The sequence below is a fragment of the Arvicanthis niloticus genome, chromosome 10 (assembly GCF_011762505.2).
Source record: "Arvicanthis niloticus isolate mArvNil1 chromosome 10, mArvNil1.pat.X, whole genome shotgun sequence".
NCBI classification, from domain to species: Eukaryota; Metazoa; Chordata; class Mammalia; order Rodentia; family Muridae; genus Arvicanthis; species Arvicanthis niloticus.
The window spans coordinates 20,101,145-20,120,613 of NC_047667.1; positions in this window are offsets into that span (position 1 = coordinate 20,101,145).

Sequence of the window (19,469 nt, forward strand, 5' to 3'; positions counted from 1 at the left end):
ATACTGCAAAAGGTTAGGCTCCTGGGATGAAAACTCCGTAGTTTATTTAACTCCTTTATACACTCTATTTTCTATTCTTTCTTCTTTCTTTTCTCCACTTCGTTTTGTTAAAAAGAAGGTACGAGAAAATTCACACACACACACACACACACACACACACACAGCGGCACTTCTCCACATTCCACAAAAAAAACTCATTATCCTGGGCAACACAAGTCAAACGGTAACTCCTGTAGTATGAAGGACCCCAGTGAAGCCCCTGATAGCCCAGGCCAGCCTCACCTCTCCGGGTGCCTCCTGCCGCAACAGAGTCCTCGCTCCCTGTGCTCTTTGCCACTTGGAGAGGGCAGCTTACTTTTTATGTGGTAGATAAGAGGAAATGCTGTCAAGGTTTACTGGGTGGGTCCACCTTCAGGAGATTCTCCCTCCCATTTCTTTAGTATTTCATTTTCTTAATTATTTTCTTTTCCTTCTTTTTCTTTGTGAACCAGCTGATTAATCATTATGAAGAAATGCCTCTTTTTTTTTCCCTGAGTTTTGACACATTGCTTCTGGGAAAAATAAACTCCCATCCCCATGCAAATGAGAACTTCTTGCAATTTTGTGTTCGTGGTGAAAACTCCAAGTTAGGTCACTTTCCTGGGAGCTGTTGGCAGGCTATCAACTATACCCTGCAGTGCAGTCAGGAAAGCCCTGTGTGGATGGCCTGGCTTTGTCAGCAGCCAACTTCCTGAGACTCTGCAGGTCCTCTGGTTCCAGCACGAGCCATCTCCCTGATGCCTCACACAACTCCGGATGACTTACTACGAGCCAGGCTCTTACATGCATGACTTTGCTTAACTCCTTAGGGACAAATCTTTTTCTCTTGTAGGCATAAGATTGTTGTTGTTGTTGTTGTTGTTGTTGTTGTTGTTGTTTTTCTGTTTCGCTTTTTGTTTGTTTGTTGTTTGTGTGGGTTATTGTTTTTGTTTGTTTGTTTCATGTCATCTCTTCCACGTGATCTTGTCCCTCAGAAGTCCTCTTTGTTCTTGATTGGTGCAGAGAAAAATGAGAGTGAGTAGTACACACTTCCTTAAGAGAAATGAGTAGCAGAGCTGAGAATAGGACTTATGGCCCTTATACTGGGGTCAGAGGATCTCTTAGGCAGGTCACCTTCTTACTTATTACCACTCTCCATCAGGAACTTTTTCAGGGGTCATGGTTTTACGTGACAGAAAGATGGGGTATAATTGTGTCCTCTCAGAGAGTCATTCCCTCGGAGACATGGTCTCTGCCAGGCTGCCCGTGTTTCCATGGATGGCCTCATTCCTGTGCACATATGAGGCTAGAAACACTAAACTCAGAAGGTTATTAATAAACAAAGAATGAAGATGAGGCGATGAAGCTGGGAGGGAGGTGAGGCAGGAGCACTAGGGGGAGCTCGAGGGGGGGCACTGGATGGAGATGACCAAAGGCATAATAAACAGAAACAAAAATAAATGGAAAGGAGTGAACATTTCAAAGAGTAGATAAGAATATTATTTTAAAAGCTAGTTTCCTCCCCAAAGTAACTCTGAGGTGGGGTTTAACCAAAGAGCTCTCTCTCTCTCTGTCTCTCTCTCTCTCTCTCTCACACACACACACACACTCACTCATGCACGCACATGCACACATGCACACATGCACACACACAGGGTAGGTACAGAACCTACTCCTGCTTCCAAGCTAAGATGACGGAGGAGTAGAAGAAAAGAGAGAGTGTCTGAAAGGTATTGGAAGAGAAGAGAAAGAATCAAGGAGAGTCAGAGCCATTGGTGGGGTTCAAGACAAATGAACCCCAGAATCTGGAAGACTGTGCCCAGCATCTTGAATTTAATGAAATAATATATGCAGAGAGAACCTGTAGGCTACTGTGGCTCGCAATGGTGTCACCCTGGAATTAAGCCCATGCCTTCCCTCTTCTCTGGGTAGCACAAGCTACTGAAAACCTCACTGAAGCCCCATAAAACAGGTAACATGAACTTTGAGGATTCAAATGAGCTAACGGGCCTGGCCTGTATCATAGTAGGTGTTTACTATTACACAAATAGCAAGTAACCAATGGCATTTATTCTATGATATGCCGCCAAAGAAAGACAGGGCACCTCCATTAATATTTGGTAAGTACATCTGTTCCTTCTGGAAAGGGAGACAAGCACAGCTCTGAAGTTAAATCTCCTGGGAAATGGGTGGGAACATCCAGGGAGGTGGGTGCCCTTTTCCCAGCATGGACTCAGCCACCTGGGTCAGAGCCCAGAGCCACATGTGAGAGCATTGCAACATGATCGAGCACAGTCTCACTCCACGTTCATTCAATGGAGCTGGCTCTCATTTCAGGCCCAGGGTATCACACTGGGGAGCTTTCCGAGGACAGGAAATGTGTGCAGTGTCTATAATCCACTTCCAGCACGCAGTGTCAGAGGGGCTGTGATTACAGGCTGTGCTCCCACCAGTTGTCAGACTGGAGACAGGCTACTCTATCTCCATACTTGTTAGTTCTTCTGAACAAATAGTGCCTACTAAGTACTCGCTACATAGGCTTCATGTGGAGATTTAAATAATCAAATGTTAGCCCTCAACACAGAGCCTGATAAATTATTTCTTTTTGAGACAGGGCCTCTATATGTAGCACAGACTGGCCTCAAGTTTATGATCCTCCTGCCTCGGGCCCCCAAGTACTAAGGTCACAAGTTTGCATCACTATACTTAGCTTGCTATTAAATCTACAACTGCATCTGAAGCCCTAAATTGAGGGAAAGGAGATCAATGAGAAGGGACTGTCTCTGTCCTAAGATTTACAATCTAACATTTGATATTTAAAAATTAAGATATAGATTGAGATACGGTGGCACCCGTTCTGGAACTGCAGTCAAAATGTGAATGTGGTCTATAGACACAGAGGTTTGTTCAGTCTTAAAATTAGGGCTTCGACCCAGCTGAGCCACCATTGCAAGAGTAGGGTTCAGCTTTCCATTTGTTTTGCACATAGTGGTGTATGCCTGCAATCCCAGAACTCAGGAGGCAAGTAGGAAAAATTGTTTCCTGTACAGAGCCAGCCTGGGTCACAAACTCTGTTTCCTTCCTCCACGTCCTCAATTTTTTTTTTCATTTATCAAAAGGGGAAACAGTAAGAATGTAATGAAGACCAAGAAGCTAGACTCAAGGATACTCTCTCTGTGTTTGATAAGTACTGGAGAGTCTTTCACGATTTCCAGGCCTCCTTCCCTAGCCTGCATTCACGCTACCTGCATGAATCATTCATTCATGGGGGTGCCGGGACAAGTTCTTGTCCATGAAAGACAACAATGTGTCCACTCCCCAGGGCAAGTCTTAGCATGCCTATCACTTTCCCTGGGAATGAGGCGCCACACAGAGATCTGAGGAGGAACCAACTATGAAGACCGGGAAATACTAGAAGCTGTAATAGAGAAAAAATCTGTAAAAGAAAAAAAATGATTGTCCTCAGTGCTGGATGAAAACTCCATATAGGATGCAAATAAGGATTTACAGAAAAAAAATGAATAGTTCTCAGGAAACAGAGGTATGTGTATACCTGTGAGTTCACAGCCAGGCTGGCCTACAGAGTTAAGTACCAAGCCTATAGAGCGAGTCCCTGTCTCAAAAAAGGAAAAAAAGGTAGGGGTACAAAAAAGTATAAAAATATTTTAAAGGTCTTAAGGATCATAACTACCCTTTGAATTGTAGATGGCTTTGAAAATAATTTTTTTAAAGAAATTTTTTGGGAGGCCAGGTGTATTAGGGCCACACCTTTATTCCCAGCACTCTAGAGCCAGAGGCAGGTAGATCTCAGTGAGTTCAAGGCCAGCCTGGTCTACAGGGTGAGTTCCAGGATATCCAGGGTTACATAATTCGACCCTGTCTCGAGTAAAAATAAAACAAGTCAAATATAAAAGATCAATTTGGGAGCTGGAGAGATGGCTTAGTACCCACATGGTACGTAGCCATCTGAAACTTGGGAATCTTGTCCACCTATTCTAGCATCCTTGGGGAACCAGGCATAGACTTACAAGCAGGTAAAACACCCATATACATAAAATAAAATAAAACAATTTTTTAAAGGTGATAAGTTTTCCAGTTCTTGTAAATTTACCACCCAGTAAATTTACATTTCTCCCAGTTTGGGATTTACGGATGAGGTGGGTAAAATACTAGAGAGCACGCAGCTCAGCCCTCTGTGTCACAGAATGAACTGGGAGGTGAGTCACCTCTCATGTGATACAGCCAGCAGGCAGAGGCTGTTCCCAAAGCCTGGTTGAGTGACCTGTCTACTCCAGACCGCTCCTCTCATCTGATCAGGTGTAAACAGACACTTAGACTGTGGGAATCTCAAGCTGGTTCGGTGGGGGAAATGATGTCACTATGCCAGGCCTAAGCTTGTGTCAGGGAGCCGAATACCTTAAGGAAACCTAACATGGACACACCCATGTCAGTGAGCACAGAATGACAAGTCCACTCACCCACCGCAAACTAGACTCGCTTCCTTCCCTGCTGCTGTTACTGAGCTCCTTCTTTGAGCAGGCTGATCAGGGCCTGAGACTCTGTCATCAGCGCCAGTGGCTCCAATGCCATGAGACAGCCTTTGTGGAGATGAAGGGAGCCAGAGACAGGGACTAGAAGGAGCCTGCTCCATGCTCACAGAGGTCCCTCTTGTTCCAGGCTCAGTCAACAGGCTTACTTCCAGCAGTGAGCAACCTGTCCTCCCTCCACAGGCTGACTTAATAAATTACATATGCAGGCTTGGCAGGCTTGGTGCTCCCAGACCAAAATAATAAATCAAACCTTGTTAGGTGACAGACTTCTCAAAGCATAGCTCCTGACAGAGTGGCCTGTCTACACCCCTGTTCCCTTCTCCACCTAGAGTCAGGTGATGTGGAAAGGTGCTTAGAGCTATGTGGGTTCCCCCCTCTCATCCCTCCACCCCCACTCATCCCTCCACATCCCACTCCCCATGATTTCCAGACCCATCACAGTCCAGACCTCCTCCTACCTCCTCTCCAGACATGTACCACATCCTGCTAGCCCCTTTCACCAGCAAGCTCCCTCCTGACTTTCCTGACAGCTTTCGAACCCAGCTAAGCTAAGCGTCTCCTACATCACTGCACCCCTTTTCCTCCTTTCTACCCCTGCCCCTTGAGAAGGCCGCTGTCTCTTTCTTATTCCCACTGGATACATGGGATCCAGTTGATTTTGATGTTCAGAACTGCATATCTCAGAGTTCACATATCCTTGAAGTTCAGAATAAAGTGGGCATCCTGTGTTTTCATTTGCTAAATTTGATAGCTTAAACTGGACCTTCTTATAGGGACCAGCACATCCAGGTGTGTAGGCCCCACACCTCCTGAAACTTGGTGTGCTGGTAGGGTTTCTTAAAGAAATTAATTCATAAATGGAAGTACAGCCAGGAACGGGGGCACACACTCACTCCTGCACTTGGGAGGCAGAAATTTCAGAAGTTCAAAGTCAGTCTGATCTTTAAAAAAAAAAAAAAAAAAAAAATATATATATATATATATATATATATATATATATATATATATCATCTGAAAGAAAACCAAATATTTATTTTAAAAAGTTAACACATACTACAAACACACACACACAAACACACATGCACATGCACACATACTTGCACACACACAAAGACACACATGCACACACAAACACACATGCACACACATACACACATACACAAACACACATGCACACACATTGCACACATACACACATATGCACAGACACATGCACACACACAAACATACATACACACTTGTACATATACATGCACACACACATACATCCAAATGCACACATGCACACACACATGCAACATACATACACACACATACACACACACAAACACATGCACAGAGAGGGGGGTGGGGGGAAGAGTTAAATCACTTCTTCTATTAATGGCCTGTCTGTCATCTTCTGGTTGTTATTCTCTGTGTATTTATTATAAAAAAAAATAAGTGAGACATTCTTCTATTATGGACTATGCAAAACAATGTTGTTGAAAGTAGGACTATGCAAAATATGCTTTAGGTTGATGCCTACAGGTATGAATTGTGATAAATCCTACTCTTGTGATCCCCACTGGCAAAGGAGCATTTAGGATTCACTTGGGACCATAGGGACGGCATTTCTGAGTAAGTCTACCAGACTCTAAGAAGAGGCAAGCTTTGGGTTCCAGTTCTCCATGTCTTGGTGAGTGCAGTATTACACAGCTCAAATATCACTTCTCTTCCAGTATCTACACTTTCCAGAGTCATCTAGGGGTTCCAGATGCCATTTTTAAGTCAGGATGGCTACTGATCACACAGAGATAAGACACAAATGCAAATATAGTCTCTAACAGGCGAGTGCATCCCTGACCCAATGTCTCTTTAGTCCTATTTCCCCCACATCTGGGGGCCTCCCCAAGCCTTTCTGGCATGAATGAGAGGGTGACAAAGAAGGAGGAGTAGAAAGGGGGACTGTGTACCTGATTTAAGCTACAGTCACTTATAGACTATCAGGAAAGCAAAGGACACATGAGAGCCGGAGACTAAACAGTAAATCCTCCCTGGACAGAGACGGGCCTTTGGCCAATGCCTTGCATTTATTTGTGTTTTCTAATTTAACTTAGTGTTATTTGATTTTCAGTATCACAATATAATTACTCTTGTGTTTTGTAAAAATGAGGCATAGTAATGTGGCAAGAGGGAGCTCTGCAGCCTCCCCCTCCTGCCAGCCCCACCTCACCCCCACCTCCACCCCCTGCCGCCACCAAGGTGTTCTCTCTGAGGAATGAGTCATATGACAGGCCTAGGATAAGGAAGGTTTATTGGTGGGAAGAGAAGGGACCTAGGGAAGGGAGTAGAGGCATCTGGGGATACATGGGGAATGGAAAGGGGGGAAGAGAGCAAGAGAGAGAGAGAGAGAGAGAGAGAGAGAGAGAGAGAGAGGTAAACAGCCCTTCTTTTTCTTTTCTCCTTCTTCTTTTCCTTCCTTCCTTCTTCTTCTTCTTCTTCTTCTTCTTCTTCTTCTTCTTCTTCTTCTTCTTCTTCTTCTTCTTCTTCTTCTTCTTCTTCTTCTTCTTCTTCTTCTTCTCCTAGCTCCTGGCAGTGTGCAGCTTCCTCTGTTCAGGCCCCACAATAGTGGAAGATTAAAATTTACTTTATAAAGCCTGGCAGTGGTGACACACACCTTTAATCCCAGCACCCAAGAGGCAGAGGCAGGCAGATCTCTGTGAGTTTGAGGCGAGCCTGGTCTACAGAGCAAGTCCCAGGACATCCTAGCTACACAGAGAAACCCTGTTTCAAAAAAGGAAAAAAAAAAAGGCTTTATTTTATAGTGTGCCACACAAACATGTCACTTCCTCATCCTGCCAACAAGAACATGTCACCTCCTTCTAGACAGTACAGCTCTCGGTCACCTCAGAGAGGCAGAGGCTGTCCTCCTAAAGACTTGGTGTCTTGATTTGCACCAGGGACAGCCAGAAGAGCACTATCAGCTCTAAGGGGACTCATTCCAACATTCAACACTTCCCACAGCCATACTCAAACTCCATAAAACTAAACGAGCTGGAAAAGGGAGCAGCTGGCTGGTGCTGCAGTGACTGCCCGGCTCTGCAGTAAGCTCCAGGATGCACCAGGTCCTTTGACCTTCACACCTACTCTATGAGGCAGATACGATTTATGTGTCTATTGTTTCAGAGGAGGAAGCTGAGCCCCAGAGCTATTAATACCTGACCAAGGACTGTCAAGTGATAGACAACAAAACCAAAACCAATCAGAAGCAGCCCACTCCAGGACCTCTGTTTTTAACAACTGTGGGTACCAGATATAAAGCAGCTTTCCCACTTATGGAGGAGGAAATAGCTGGGGTTCAGAGAGAACAGTCTCCCCTAAAAGTACACAGTCAAATTTCATGGTGGCTCTGGGCTAGAACTCACATCCAGGGCTCTTTCTAACCTCGGGGCCTTTGTCATTTCTTCTAACTTCAAACTTCCTACAGAAGAAGAAAGCTGCTTTCTTTGGGGGAAATGGGATGGCATGTGGCTCACCAGCCTCTTCCCCAGTTAGCAGGTCTAGGCATGTCACAAAAAAACGATTCTGTGGAAATTGAATATGGTTTTTCCCTTAAATAAAATAACCCGTGTCAGTTGAAAAACACTGCACCCATAGGAGCCAGGGAGTTCCTGAGAGGGTGTTCCCTTGGAAGACTGGAGGATAAGGGGGGTGAGATAGAGCCCTGGCTTTCTGCACAGAGCCAAGAGGTGGCAGATGGAGGACTGACTTGTCTGAGTATTAGAACGGAAAGCAAGCCAGAGGCACAGAAGGCACAAAAAGCACAGGCCACATCTTTATCCACCCTGCATCCCAGACAGAGCAGTCTCCTGTGGTACAGCCCCTGCACTGGGATCATGTCTATTCACAAAGCCAGGAGGTTTGCCTACACCCCGTCTCCTAGAGGATTTCCTCCCCTGGGTTGGCTACTCTATGTTCACGTTCACAGACTGCAGAGCCAAAATGTCTGATTGATTCCTTTGAGAAATTGATTTTTAAAACATGAATATATATCTTAGTCACTGTTCAATTCCTGTGAAGAGACACCATACCCGAGGCAACTCTTATGAAAGAAAGTATTTAAGTGGGGGCTTACTTACAGTTTCAGAGGCTTAGCCTATTCTCATCCTGGCTGGGAGCATGATGGCTCCCATGGGCCTGAAGCAGTACCTGAGAGCCACAATCTGGTCCTCAGGGAGATGGAGCGGGGGAGGGGGAAGGAGACAGACAGACAGACAGCACAGACAGAGAGAAAGCACAGACATGGCTTGGGCTTTTGAAACCTCACATCCCACCCCCAGCAACATACTCTCCCCAGAAAGCCGTACTTACTCTAACAAAGCCTAATCCTTTGCAAATAGTACCTGGTGACTAAACATTCAAATGAGCCTATGGGGGCCATTCTTCTTCAAACCACCACACGTTCACATAAGCTACACAGATACACTAGTTTTCCTCTAGTGTCCATGAGTAAACTCTTTAGGAGCCTGTGAACCTAAATTATTAGCATGGAAAGGCTTAGCCTGAACTTGGCCTGTAGTTCAGTGGTCAAGTGTACTCTTAGACTGTGCAAGACCTGGGGCTCATTTGATATCACTGGCAGCATAACTCTGGACAACTCAACTCTCTGTTCCTATTGCCTCCTATGCAGAAGTGCATGCAACAGTGCCTTCCCTCTCCCCCACTAGGAATCACAGCTGCACATACATGTACGAGGTTAACATTACATACCGGGAAGCCTGCACCTGCCCTTTTCTCAGCCCAGTACCCAAGAGAGTAAGGGCTGGGTGCACATGCTTGGCTATTGCTGTCCACTGGCAGAAGTCACAGAAATAGATGCAGTGCCAGGAGAGAACTGTTTGTTTAGTCTTCCAGATGGAATCGCTCTCTCTCTCTAGTCCTTCTTGTAGAAGGATTTTCCCATCTCTTGGAGCTTAAATAACTTCTCGCTTAAGAAGAAGTGAGGATGAATAATTTCTGGCTCCTGCAAAGCTACAGCCAGCGTGTCAACATGGTTGGCAAAGCCAAATTACATTGAATTATGGGATGAACACTTAAGAGTTTGGGTGGCTCGCCAACCCAATTTACCTGGAACTGTTAGATTCCGGGCCACAGGACTTTTAGTCCCCACATTGGGAAAGTCCAAGACAAATCCAGACAAGTCTGTCACCCTAAGTGAACTAGGAATAGAAAAGCCAGATTTGAGTTTTGACTCTGTAGGAATAAATCCTGTATCCTGAGCCTATACTCTGTGCACCATTACCTATTTCTGTGTTAAGTGTTGCCAACAAGGAAAGCTTCCATTCTGGTGCATGGTTCTGCCAATATCCAGCTGCAGAACATGGGTCAAATCCCAGAAGGGATCGCCTATTAAAGTCAGTTCGTCTTCTAGGACGTGGTACAAATGAAATCTGGCTAATAGAACATATAGGAAGCTTTTGGAAGAAGAAAGAAGCTGAATCTGTGATTTTATTTATTTATTTATTTATTTATTTATTTTTTTGGCTTTCGAGACAGGGTTTCTCTGTGTAGCCCTGGCTGTCCTGGAACTCACTCTGTAGACCAGGCTGGCCTCGAACTCAGAAATCCGCCTGCCTCTGCCTCCCAAGTGCTGGGATTACAGGCGTGCGCCACCACCGCCCGGGGAATCTGTGCTTTTCAATCTGAGAATCCAAGTGGCAAAATACAATGAAAACTGTGCACTTCCCCACTGTCATCACTGGCTGTCGTTGGCCCTGTGACCTGGAAGAGCGGGGCCTAAAAATGAGTCAAACTAAAGCCTCCTGCGATAGCCAACGTTTCTCAGAGCAGCAGACAACTTAGATTCTGAGGGCTGAGAAGCGTCACCTGAGTAAAGTGTACACTCCCAAGGGCAAGCTGCACTCGGCAAAATATATTTTTCCACAGAGGCATATGAATAACAACGGCTGAAGTAAACTCACTCTTACCCACTACACTGGGAGTGTGTAGGTACATAAAACGTATTCCAAGAACAGTTGTGTGTTTTGAAGAAACTGAGGTCACAAGACTCTTGTGGTTTTTTTAATTGTTGTTGTTGTTGTTGGGTTTTTTATTTGTTTTGTTTTGTTTGGAGTTTTCTCACAAGCACTCTGAATTCTCATAGGACCCCACTGTTGGACTGCGTTCTGACACTTTACTATTCTAATACCCATCCCATTCACAGATGGTGTTTTACCCCATACTCCCAGAGGATTTTGTTGTTGTTGTTGTTGTTGTTGTTATTTTGTTTTTTGTTTTTCAAGACATGGTTTTTCTGTGTATCCCTGGCTGTCCTGGAACTCACTTTGTAGACCAGGCTGGCCTTGAACTCACAGAGATCTACTTGCTTCTGCCTCAGGAGTGCTGGGATTAAAGGCCTGTACCAACACACCTGGCATCTCCAAAATTTTTATGTACAATATTGTTTTGCATTAAAGCCATATAGATATGGAAGAGGTTTGATTTTCTTTTTCCACGTGGCAATTTTGAGCCTCGGTAGTGGAAGGACCATGCAGCCAGCTAGAATGAGAATTATACCCTAGGCATCTTAGCTCTTCATTAAAACCTCTTCTTTCTGGGTCACTCCTCCTTCACACCTAATTAGACAACTACAGTTGCACTTGGCTCAGAGTACTCAAATCCCTAGAGACACATAATCCATGATATAAAGCAGATGAGCCCCAAGGTATTAGGGACAAGGCCAACCCAAGGTCTTCCCTGAGACACTCTCATACAAAGAAGGAATGTAGTTCCTGGCCTAAAATCAGGAACATGCTTGACAGAGCCAGTAATGGCCTGGGGCCATGGCCTTGGGGAAGTTGTGACTTCGAATACTGAGAACTTCAGTCTTCCCACTATGGGTATCATGATGTCCGATGGCTGCTACGTGTTCAGCCTGTGACTATCTTGAGATACCCTGTTTTCCCCTTGGGCAACACTGCTTGGTGAGTTTCTTGCTGAGTTCATCCCACTGTGTGATAGCTTTCTCCTGACTCTGTCTCATTTCTCCCCTACAAACTGTATATAAGGTATTACACACTTCTTAATAAATTTGCTTGGCATAAGACATAGCTTGTTCAAGGCTTCTTGACCCTAACTTTTCTAGTCTCTTTATTTTCTGATCTCCTGGTTCTGCCTATTACAGACCTGTCACTGAAGAATGACCTGCTGGTGTCACCAAGGGAACACTTTTTATCTTCCACACACTCACGTTTATTTCTTAGCTCAAAAAAAAAATCATAAAACAGGGACATCTTTTTGCCCAAGTGGCAGAGGAGGGAGCGTCCTCTACATGTCTCAGTGGGTCTGTGACAGCACGAGCAACAGCTGGATTCTGACACTGTAGTCTAACAGGAGGGAGGGCAATCACACGAATAGTTCTCTCCCTCCTTTTCCTCTCCGTTCTTTACACTGGGACAGTGCCTCCCTTCCAGGATGGACATGGTCTTATATTTAAGAATACTTTTCTTCATTACAAAAGTAATCTCCACTTTGCTTAACTGTGCCAAATACAGAAAATGAAAAGAATGAAAAACTAGTCACCAGCAGACATTCTGTTGTCCCTGAACCTGCTTTGGCCATTTTCACATTCATTCAGGTAGCTCCTGCTAAATGCCAGTTCTATGGGCTTTGGATGTACATCAGTGGAAAGCCCTCCTCCCCAAAGATCTCACAGTGGCAGGAGACACAGGCCATTAACAATGGTTTTAATGACCCCTCTTAACACTCACAAAAGGCTCTGTGTTAATAATTTCGATGCATTAATTCTTTTTAGAATTATTTATTTGCATATATAACTATATATAGCAATCAATTTCATTAATGCATTTCCATACATCTTTAAAATATGCTTCGACCATCTTCATTAACATCTGGGGCTAACTCTCATGCTCACCCCTCTTTTCTTCCCTAATGGTTCTTCTTCAACTTACATGTTTGCTTTTCCCCCTAGATGTCATATGAGGAAAAAAAAAATCTGCAATACTTGTTTTTCTGACTCTGGCTTCTTTTGCTAAACATGCTGTTCTCTAATTCCACAAATGTTTCTACAAACAATGCCCTCACCTGGTATCAAAAATCATTCTTTTTTAAAAATTATTTTTGAAATTCACTGTATATCCTGATCACAGCCCCCTCCCTCCTTTTCTCCCAGTCCCACCCTCACAAATCCCTCTCACTCCCTACTGTCTGCCCCCTTCTCTTCTCCTCAAAGAAGCCCCCCCCTTGGGTACCACCCAACCCTGGGACACCTAGTCCCAGCAGAACTAGGCACATCCTCTCCCACTGAGGCCCAACCAGGCAGTTGGAAGGAGATCCAATGGCAGTAAACAGAGACCAAGACAGCCCCCTCTCCACTTGTCAAGAGACCCACATGAAGCTGGACATTTGCTACAAATGTATAGGGGGTCTAGCTCCAGCTCTTGTGTGCTGGCTCCATGGTTAGTGGCCCAGGCTCTGTGAGGCTCCATAGTCTCAGGTTAGTTGACGCTGTGGGTCTTCTTGTGGTGTCCTTGACCCCTCCGACTTGCTGACTTCCATCCCGGACTCTTCCACAGAATTCTCAGGCTCCCCTGATGTTGGGCTGTGGGTCTCTGCATCTGCCTCCATCTACTACTGGATGATGCTTCTCAGGAGACAGTTATGCTAGGTTTGCAAGCATAGCAGAGTATCATTAACAGTGTCAGAGGGTTGCTTTCTCCCATGGGATGGCTCTCAAGTTGGGGTAGTCATTGATTGCCTATTCCCTCAGTCTCGGCTCCATCTTGATCCTTGCACATATTACAGGTTAGACAAATTTAGGGCTGAAGGTTTTGTGGGTGGGTTGATGAGCCCTTCCCTCCTCTGGAAGTCCTGCCTGGCTACAGGAGGTGGCCACTTGCCCAGGCCTCCAGCTAATCACCTGAGATGCTGCCTGCTGATTTACATTCTCACTCCCAGACTTCTCCCACCCCACTCCCACACCTGATTACCATCTCTGTTCCCCCCGTCCTCACTCTCTCTCTTACCCAGTTTTCTCTCTCCCTCTCCATCCACCTCTGATGACTATTTAGTAGTTTCCCCTTCTGAATGAGATTCATGCGTCATGCATCATCCCTGAACCCATTCCCCTTACCAGCTGAGTCCTCTGGGGCATGCCCAGCTGCCTGGAGCAGCCTTCTGTCCCCAGGACCTCCATTGTCTGGCCACCTCTCCACCTACCTTCATCAGACCTACATATCTGGAAGCGTATAGGTTAGATTCCCTCCTTGTACCCATTCCCCTACCCAACAAATCCTTTGGGCCACACCCAGCTGTGTAGAGCAGCATACTGTTCCCCCAAGCTCCACTGTACCACCACCTCTCTGCCCTCCCAATCCCCTACCTTCTGTGTCCCTAGGAACACACCTAATGGCTGGGAGACTTGTATTGCCCCATGAGTTACATTGTCCAGCCCAAAGATACCCACCAGAGGCCTACCACACCAGGAACATCAAGGTAAGGTCTCCTCCTAATACCTGCTACCATTTCAATAAATGTTTACATAAAAGATATTTTTATACCATTCCTTTACATTTCTGATAAAGGTAAAAGGTTTACAGGTAATAAATTTATTCATAATGTTTAAGAGCCCATGGAACAATATTTGTTAAAAATAATTGCTTCAGAAAATGGTTAATGTTTTACATTTTATATATATATATATATATATAAATGGTTAATGTTTTACATTTTATATATATATATATATATATATATATATATATATATATATAGTTGTTGTTGCTTTAATACAAAAGGTTAAGAGGTTAAATCTTTTAGTGTATATATTTTATTAGTAGATTTCTCTAAAGAAATTTTTTCTACAAGCTATTGCTTCAATATAACGAGCTTTAAAATTTTTTAAAAAACTTGTTACTTCAAAAAAGGATTCAAAGACAGTGTCTTTCAATATTTGAGATAAATTGGGGGTAGAGAAATAGCTCAGCCATTAAAGGCTGGACTTAATTTAAAAAGTATAAAGGCTAAGCTCCCAGCGGCCACGTGGTGACTCACAACCATTTGTGGTGGGGATCTAACGCCATCTTCTGGCTTGTGAGTGTACATGCAAAGGAAAATGGTTTCCTTTTAATCTTGATTTGCTCTTAGTGATATTTAAAAGTTATTAAGAGATATTATTTGACTAAAACCTCATTTTAAGCTTACCATAAGAGGATTTAAAACCTCTGTTTAATGTTTTCAAAGGGATGTAAGTCCTAAATTAAATCATATGTGTATTTTCTTGAGTTTATCTTGCTTCAACACAATTAAATTATGTGTTGTGGCCACTGTTTTAAATGTTAAAAAGGGGTATATCTGCCTTTGTCTTGTTAAATATGGTTCATGAAGTGCAGAATGTTTCGGCTACAAGATTTAATATCTCTAGCCATTTAAATAACATTAAAAATTAATAAGGTGTTTAAAAATACATCTGCACAACCGGTGTTAGTGTGTGTAGACCCTTCATTTTTCTTTATGTTATCCAACCTTCAGAATAATTCTGATATCTTAGATTGTAAAAATGTTACATGCTTTTAGCACAAGGCTAGAATGGATCACTAGACCTAGCCTTGGTTGTGCATGTGCCTACCTTTGTGTCCATCCCAGTACATCATTATGGAGACTTAAAAGAGACTTTGGTCAATCAGAGAGTTGATTGGCTCCAAGCCCATGTGAAGCAGCTCACAGATGTGGTTCAAATAAGCTGTGTGTCAGCAGCCCCACGTCCAGGTGTTACACCTCTGAGATTTGTGAATGATGCATTTACTTAAAGCCATAATCTTTCTGCTTATTTAAAAGGAAAGTGGAATGGGAAGTTGGACCAGGTACAGCAGCAATTGCAAATCCGAATTTCCAGCCTTGATGGAGTGCAGATGGAACCTGTTTCCCGTGGAGATTTTACTTCTTAAATTTCTTCTGCCCTTTTCTTTCTTTCTTTCTTTCTCAAGAGTGGGAATAGGCCTGCTTGGTACAGCCCTATGTTGTGAATTAGTATTCATAGATGGTTGGTTTGTAAGCTCAGAGCCCAGCAAAAAACGTGACAAGGTAGCTTAAAGCCTAAGCACTCACAGCCTTAGAACAAGTGTCTCTCCCTGAAATTTGACTATCTAGGCTAAGAAAGTAGCCAATTGACTGAGGCTCTCAGTCGTTGCACCCCAAGGGGCTCAGCCCATTGCACTGGGACGATGAGAGCTCTAAGTCCAGCCAGCTCTTGCCTAAATAATTGTGGTACCTAATAGTAGGTTGACAGCCCTTGCACTCCTGGGAGCTATACTCCATTGCACAGGAATGGGTGTCAATTCCTCCTTATATCTCCTTAGCCCTTGCACCCAGAGGACTGGTTTTCATTGCACCTGGTTAGGGTAAGGGAAAAATCTTCGGGCTATAAGCTCTTGATCACTTATTCCCCCAAGATGGAGTTTGCTTGATCGGGTTTGAGTTCGAATCTTAATTGGTACTACATTTAATAGGCAAAAGGCTGTTTCATTTTAATAATTTAAACAGGGGGAGATGTAAGGAGCCGCAATATAATCTGCCACCCCAAGTTGGCGCTAGCCTTGTGTTTTCCCAGAAGTAAACAATTATCTGTGCAGCTGCTAGGCAGAAAGGTGTGCCAAAGTCACTGAATGTTGGGTGGTGAGTGAACAGCCAATCAGAAGTGAATACGTCACTCTAGACTGTATTTAAGCCAGACCCCTTCCACAGCTCAGCCCTTCCGCGTTTTTCCACGTGTGTGATACAGATTAAAAAGCCTTGTTTTGCAGTAACTACCCGATCTCTGCGTCTCGTGCTTTCTCTCCCACGGATGCAAGGCTCAGGGGTGCGCGTTAGATCTGGTGCCGAGAACCCGGGTATTTCTAGGCGCGCGCGGGATTTCCTAGGTTCGGGGCGCAATTTCTAGGCGCAGCAGAGGGACCCCGAGACTCGAGGAAGGTTGAAAGACTGTGGGTGCGCGGGGTACACCTTTAGAAGATATGTCGAATATAGAAATTGTGGCAAGCGGATTTACATTCACCGCGGCCACTCCATTAATTAGCCTCTTGCTTATATTGCAATTGTTTTATGGCTACTCAGGCATATCAGAACTAAAGTGTATTAGCAGGCAGCTACAGGCAAGGCCTGGTGATAGAGTAGGGTGTTCAAAGGGAACATGGACTGCTGCAGAGTCTATGGAACCACCAGCAGGTGGGGGAAGGTTGGAGAAAAAAGGAATCCGCCTTTATAAAAGAGTCTTTGGAGAAGCATCTGAGTTCCGCTACATGCGGCAGACAAAGCAAGCCAGGCGGTGGTGGCACACGCCTTTAATCCCAGAACTTGGGAGGCACAGGCAGGCAGAGGATGCCGCAGCGGATGCAGCCGCCTCTCGTGGGAACGGGAGGCTGTGAGATTGCCTAGGTGCGTGCTGCGGGCCCGGAGGAGAGGCTATTTGTGCTTATTTCACAGGTGAAAACAATTTAATTTGGGTCCCTGGCTCATGGTGGCAGCGAGGGCGGCTCTCAGCGGCTGAGCTGAGCCAAGAGTCCATCCGTCCTTCAGCCCCTCTCGCCTTCCGGAGCGCAGCCGCAATGGCGGAGCTGGCCACGGCGCCCCGAGGTGTGGGCGCAGGAGGCGGAGCTGGAGCTGTCTGAGGATCATAAAGAAGGAAGCTGGATTACAAGATTTCGGCTCTGACTCTCCTGCCATTTGTAGATGAGTATACCGCTGTGGGCCATGGTCAGATCTTATGTTTATAGAGAAAAGATACAACACGTGTCTTTTAAGGTTTACAGTTTAAATTTAAGGTTTTAAATAAAAGCAAATTCACACAGTCCAGGCCGGTGCCTGGAATCGGCAGGCAGAGGGAGGTTAAGTGCATTTACATTTGAATTAGGACATGCAGGCCGCGGCCGCAGAAGCCCAACTGCTAAGTTTTGTTCTGAGTTTTCACAGACCAGATCCTAGAAATGTGCTTATAAAATATGGTTCAAAGTTGTTAAAAACGAGATGCCTTAGATTCCTTTAATATGTGTAACAATTGTTAGAAAATAAGATCGGCTTTTATCCGATATTCTCATGGGACAAAAAAGATTGGTTATTAAATCAATCCAAAATAAAGTTCAAATTTAAGTTTTATACAGCCTAACTTGTCTTCTCCAGCTTCCCATTCCACTTTCCTTTTAAATAAGCAGAAAGATTATGGCTTTAAGTAAATGCATCATTCACAAATCTCAGAGGTGTAACACCTGGACGTGGGGTTGCTGACACACAGCTTATTTGAACCACATCCGTGAGCTGCTTCACATGGGCTTGGAGCCAATCAACTCTCTGATTGACCAAAGTCTCTTTTAAGTCTCCATAATGATGTACTGGGATGGACACAAAGGTAGGCACATGCACAACCAAGGCTAGGTCAAGTGATCCATTCTACAAAGAAAACTAGATGGATAAAGGTCATTGTAAGTACACAATCAACAAAAGCCAGGGCAATATGACACCTTCAAGCACAGCTACTCCTACTATAGCAAGCCCTTGATATCTTAACACAACTGAAGCAAAAACCACCACCAACAACAAAACCTTGAATCCAATCTTATAAAGATGATAGAGGCCTTTAAAGGGGAAATTAATAAACCCCGTTAAAAATACAGGAAAATACAATCAAACAGGTAGAAGTCTTTAAAGAGAAAACAAATAAATCCCTTAAAGAAATAAAGTAAAATACAATTAAACAGATGAAAGGAAATAAATAAAGCTGTTCAAGACCTAAAAATGGAAATAGAAGCAACAAAGAAAACAAAAACTGAGGTAATACTCAAGAGGAAAACCAAGGGAAGAGAACAGGAACTACAGATGCAAGCATCACCAAGAGAATACAAGAGATGGAAGAGAGAATCTCAGTTGTAGAAGATGCCATAGAAGAAATTGATACATCAGTCAAAGAAATTGTTAAATCTAAGAGATTCCTGACACAAAACATCCACAAAGTCTAGGATACTATGAAAAGACCTAGCCTAAGAATAATAGGAGTAGAAAAAGGTAAAGAGTACCAGTTCTAAGGACCAGAAAATATTTTCAGCAAAATCATAGAAGAAAATGTTCCAAACCCAAAGAAAGAGATGCCTATAAAAGTACAAGAAGCTTACAGAACATCAATTAGATCACACCAGAAAAGAAAGTCCTTCAGCCACATAATAATCAAAACACTAAGTGTACAGAGCAAAGAAAGAATATTAAAAAGCTGCAAGGGAAAAGGGCCCAGTAACATACAAAGGCAGACCTACCAGAATTATACCCAACTTCCCAACAGAGACTCTAAAAGCTAAAAGGGCCTGGACAGACAGACGTCTTGTAGCATCTAAAATACCACAGATCCTAACCTAGACAACTACAGCAAAACTCTCAATCATCATAGATGGAGACAAGACAATTCAAGACAAAACCAAATTTAAACAATGTCTATCCACAAATCCAGCCCTATTAAAAATACTCAAAGGAAAACTCCAATCCAAAGAGGTTAACGATACCCAAGAAAACACAAAATAAGAAATTTACAATCACTGGTCATTAATATCTCTTGATATCGATGGACTCAATACCCCATAAAAACGACACAGGCTAACAGAATGAATGTAAAAACAGGACCCATCATTCTGCTGCATACAAGAAACACACCTTAGAAATAAAGATAGACATTACTTTAGAGAAAAGGGCTAGAAAAAAGTTTACCAAGAAAACAGTCCCGAGAAGCAAGCTGAAGTGGCCATTCAAATATCTAATAAAATAGACTTTCAATCAAAACTAATAAAAAAAACCAGCAAAGGACACTTCATACTCATCAAAGGAGAAATCTACCAAGATGATATCTCAGTTCTGAACATCTGTGCCCTA